Source organism: Ceratotherium simum, chromosome 7, assembly GCF_057802395.1.
Source record: "Ceratotherium simum simum isolate JZ-2026a chromosome 7, ASM5780239v1, whole genome shotgun sequence".
NCBI lineage: Eukaryota > Metazoa > Chordata > Mammalia > Perissodactyla > Rhinocerotidae > Ceratotherium > Ceratotherium simum.
In genome coordinates this window covers 74,702,447-74,707,849 of record NC_141906.1, presented here as the reverse complement: position 1 = coordinate 74,707,849, position 5,403 = coordinate 74,702,447, and the positions used below count along the sequence as shown (strand labels likewise).

General features: G+C 37.3%; 1 pseudogene; it reads right to left on the bottom strand.

Moving 5' to 3' along the window:
* Positions 1 to 1,121: 1,121 nt before the first annotated feature.
* Positions 1,122 to 2,061, bottom strand: LOC101402075 (olfactory receptor 8D1-like; annotated as a pseudogene).
* Between the last annotated feature and the right edge of the window lie 3,342 nt (positions 2,062 to 5,403).

The window sequence follows — 5,403 nt, the reverse complement described above, 5'->3', positions numbered from 1 at the left end:
CTTTAGTTTCCCCATACCACTTATTACCCTTAGATATAGTACATGTTTTCTTGTTCATTTGTTCATTATTAGCTCCGCATGAGGGTAGGAATTTTTTGTCTGCCTGGCACATAGTTGTCCAGCAAATATTTGTTGACTGACTGGATAAGTTAATGATAATGGTGTAGTGAGGCTTAGAGATTATTCTGAATAGTGGGAGAATAAACAGTGATTAATTAAAGAAGTCAGCCAGAAGGAAGTCATCTTGAGATGCAACTTAAGTGAGTCAAAATATACAATAAATTGGAAGGAAAAGATGTAAGTTAAAGTTATAGTGAAAAGTTAAAACTAGAAATCGTTTTGTCCCTTTCTGTCATCCCGAACTCCAACCTCCGCCCCATTTGAGACCTCCACAAGACAGATCTGATATTTGATGATTAAAACAACGGCTAGAAGTCTTATGAAAATAATATTTCTTCTTGTTTGCTAGAAACTAGATTCTGTTGAAGTTATACTAGGAAACGTCTATTGCTTTTGCAATCTCATTGTGTATTAAAATGCAAATTTATCAGAGAATTTACACATTCAGCCATTATTAGACATCGCAACTTTAAAATAGGTTTGGTGAGGAATTTTCGGTTTAGCCAGAACAGTTACACAAAGGAATGGTTCTGAGATATATATAGATAGATAAATAGATATAGATAGCGGTATACAGTAATAATATATATCATATTTATATAAATATATTATATTATCTATATATAATTGTTATAATAACATAGACACTATTATATATTATAATATTATATATTATTATATATTATAATAATATAGGTATTATTATTATATGTCTCTATCTCTATCTATCATCTATAAGCATAGACCAGTGAGTAAGAGTGCAGGCTAGGAAGTCTGTTTCTTGAGTTGCTAGGAGACTAGAGAGAGTAAAAGGGCACTGGGTGTTGGGAGTGGGGGCACCTCAAGAGGAAGTAAGGATCACCAAAAGTAAATATTCAGACATTTTAGCTTAAGTTGGCCATTGACTTGAAACTAATTAGTTAACTTTAAAAATAAGCATAAATGAAACAAAAGATAAAAATATGTTTAAAAGTATTATTTCTTTTTAGAAGTGCTGTTTTCTACACAGATTCAGAAAGTATCCCACCATTCAGAACTCTTTTTAGAGATTCTTTGACATCCTTGTTCCTAACGCTATAGATAAGGGGGATAAGCATGGGAATCACTGTGGTATAAAACACAGAGGCCAACTTCTCCTGCATTGTGTCACTGACAGATGGTTTAAAATACATAAAGATGATGGAGCCATAGAAGACCCCAACAGCTGCAAGGTGGGAGCTCCAGGTACTGAAAGCTTTGGACCTGCCTTCGGCTGACCGTATGAAAAAGATGTTGGAAAGGATGAGAGTGTAAGAGATGAAGATGGCTAAAGCACACGCAAATACATTGAATCCAACCAAAATCATCACCAGAAGTTACTTTGTGTAGTCTCTTGAGCAAGATATATTCAGAAGAGGAAGGATGTCACAAAAGTAGTGGTGAATGACTTTGGTTCCACAGAAAGAGCAACTAGATATGTAGCTGGTGTGAACCAAGGCTCCAATGGCCTGCACTATATACACACTCATGACCAGTAGAAAACAGACTCTGTGGGACATGGTGACATTGTAGAACAAGGGGTTACAGATGGCAGCATAACGATCATACGCCATGGCTGTCAGCACGTAGGAGTCGTCAATACCAAAGAAGCAGAAGAAAAAGAGCTGTGCCATGCAGTCGGGAAAAGAGGTGGAATTCCTCTGTGATGAAGTTCACCAACATCTTGGGAATTATGATAGAGGAGTAGCAGAGATCTATGAAGGACAAATTACTGAGGAAATAATACATGGGCGTGTGAAGCTGAGAACTGATCCTGATTAAAAAGACCAAGCCCAAGTTTCCCACCATGGAGACCATGTAGATCAATAGAAACAGGAAGAAGAGAGGCAGCTGGAGTCCTGGCTGGTCTGTTAACCCCTCAAGGATGAACTCAGTTACCAAAGAATGATTTCCTCTACCCATTCTTCTTCCAGTTGTGATAGGCTGAGTGGTTTGGGGAAGAGGTTCTCATTAGACAAACATTGTCATCCAAGAGGACTTAGTGATCCAAGAGCTGATAAATAACATAATTTCTAACTGACACAGAATATCAGGAAACCAAGAGACTAAAATATTCCTTTAAGTGAAGCCTTTATCAAAATGTTCATGCCTCATTTGGCTTCGGTTTTTATTACGTCCATGTGACATTTAGAAGTGAAAATCATTTTGTCTCCACAAATTGAGTTTTATATTCTCCTATAAATGAAAAATAACCCTCCTGTTAGTCAGTCACCTTTAGAGAAACCGTACAGAGCTGCTGCCCTGTTTTGTTGGTTTTCAATTTACAACAACCTGTGCTCTCTCTTGATGCCTCACAGCTTAACCTCTCCCTTGCTGGTTCCCCTTATGGCTTTAGTTTGCTCCTTCTGTCACTGACTCCAATCACAAGAGCCTTGGTTTCTCCAAGATTTCCATCTCACCTGTAGTTATTGGTTTTTACTTTGCCATTTCTTTCTTATACCATGTTATTACAAAGATAGGGTAGGAATTACGGCATCCTGGAGATAATGGGAAGAGGGCAATACTGGAAGAGATGCTGTTGTCATGTGCCGAAGGAAACTGAGGAGAAGGAAGAGTGTAACAGTAGAAAGATCTGCTTGCATTTATTGAGCACCCATCATGTGCCAGGTACAATGTTAAGAACATTTTATTTATGATTTCACTTAGTCTTTATTATAACCCCATGAAATAGACACTATTGTTATCTCTATTTTATAAATTGACTGGGAGACAAAAGGTTAAGTAAATACTTGCCCCATAGTCACGGATCTTGAAAGTAATAATTTTTTTTCTGTTTTACAAATGAGTTTACGTGACTATTCCAAGATCGCACAGCTGGTAAGTGTTAGAGCCGGAATTCATATCTTTGTTTATTATATTATAAAAAAGAACAATGTGCCCTATTATCCAGCTTTTTTTTCTTTGAACCAGACCACAGTATTGTAATTCTGTGAAGCTTTAGTTATGCTGCTGCTTTTATTACCATCACTGTTAAATCACTTTCTCTAATATTTTCTTCCTCTTGTTAGCAAAAGAATATTGGAATAGTCTATTGTATATCTAGATAAGCATTTGAAGCATTTATTCTCATGTTTAAGTAAGATTATGTTGTCTCTTCAATAGCTTTAAGGTGGAAAACAGAAGATTTGCATGTGCACACTTACACACACACACACACCCCTTATTCTGTGAAAAAATGACTCCAATGCCCAATTCCTACAATGTTAACTTATTAGATAACAACAACAACAAAAAAACAACTGATCATGAAAACTATTCTGTTTGGCTTTTCAATTTGGGAATATGACGTAAAATAAAAATATTTGCTCTTTAAGGTAATAAGAAAAATAGTAAGAAAATAGCCCTGCAGTTACAAAGGCTGGGATGAAACAAGGCCAAAGATAACAAGATTGAGTGGACACCAGTGAAACATTGCGGCAAGTGGGTAAAAGGCCTCTGAAAAATAACACATTGTTTCTAGGTTGCTTGGATATTATGTGAGCAGACTTTCTGTCTGCAGTTTCAAAAACCAAAATGTAGCTCTATCTGGTCAAATCAGATTTAACAGTGTTTCACAGACTTCCCCACTTTTATCTGTAATTTTGCTCATATTCCTATGAATATGAAATGAAAACACATCTTTTGTCAAAATCAATTTAAAGGTATCATCCTCCATGACACTTCTTCCTCCCCAGAGGCACTTTGTGACTCTCTTAGATCATATAATTTCTTATATTATAGTTGTATTTTAGTCACTGTGAGGTGGTAAAAAGCTGAGTTTATTAAGTCGTATGAAACTGGATTTATTTTCAGGCATGGTCATCTCTTAGCTATGTGACTCTGAATAAGTGACTTTTATATAAACTTCCATTTCTTCATCTATAAAACAGAGATAATAATTCACAATATGTATATATATTTTAAAATGGTTCACTCATTTGTTCACCCAACAGCTGTTAACTGAGACTCTTTAATATTCCGAAGATACAACATTGAATGAGACAAATTCCTGATCTCATAAAGTTTGCATTCTGATGGGGGAGGTCAATAAATCACCAACGAAATAGATTTAGAATTTAGAGTCAAGTAATGAGAAATATGAAGAAAATAAAGCAGTGTAAGGGCAGAGGCTGGTAATTAGAGACAGTAATCAAGGGAAGACTCTCTAAAGAGGTGGCATTTGAGCTGAGTCCTGAATGAATTGAGAGGGTGTTAGAGGAGGTCATCAAAAGGACATGACCACCGGTTGCCCTTCAAGCTGGACCGAGGCAATCGGAGGCCCCTCATCCCCTCCTTTATCCTTGGAATATATGCTCTGCTTACCGTTCCCACAGTGCAAGCCATTTTCAAGGATGTAGCCTTGAGAGAGTAAGGTGTTGAGACCATCTGCACTGAAGACACGACTGGACCCCATTAAGACCTCCACGTAAACCTTTAAGATTCTGGCACGTGGGTGCGGAGGTCTGCTTGTCTTTTGGCCACTTAAGACAAGCCTCATATGTAAGTTCCTTTGCTTATTAAACTGTCACCTACCAACCTGGAGTGGTCTGCCTCTTTTTTCAGTCTCTCCTTGCCCTCTGTGTATGGGGGTCAGTTTGTGAAGCAACAGAGGGGCAGCCAAATCAGTATCCGGTTAAAGATTGTTCTGGGCAAAATGCATGTAGATAGTCAAAATGCACAAACTTTGAGTTACAAGATAAATAAGTCCTGGGGATGTAATGTGCAGCATGGTGACGGTAGTTAACCATACTGTATCGTGTATTTGAAAGTTGCTGGGAGAGTAAACATTAAAAGTTCTCGTCATAAGAAAAAACAGTTGTAACTATGTGAGGTGACGGATATTAACTAAACTTATTGTGGTAATCATTTCTCAGTATATACATATATTGAATCATCATGTTGTAGACCTAAAACTAATACAATGTTGTATGTCAATTATATCTAAATAAAACAGGGGGAAAAAAAAGATTGTTCTGGGCAAAAGGAACACCAGTATAAAGGCTCCGAGAGAGAGCATGCTTGGCATGTTGGAGGAACAGGCAGGAGCCCAGGTGTGGCTGGACCAGAAGAGCAAGGAAGAGAATGGCAAGCGGAATGTAGATGAAGCTACATGCCAGATGCAGGCCTTGGTGAAAACTGTGAATCTTTTTTTAGTTACCATGGGGCCCTGTTGGAGAGTTTGCAGAAGGTAGAGTGTTATATGTTTAACATATTTTTTTAAAAAGATCGTTTAGGCTCTGGTTACCCTGTCAAGAATATTTATAA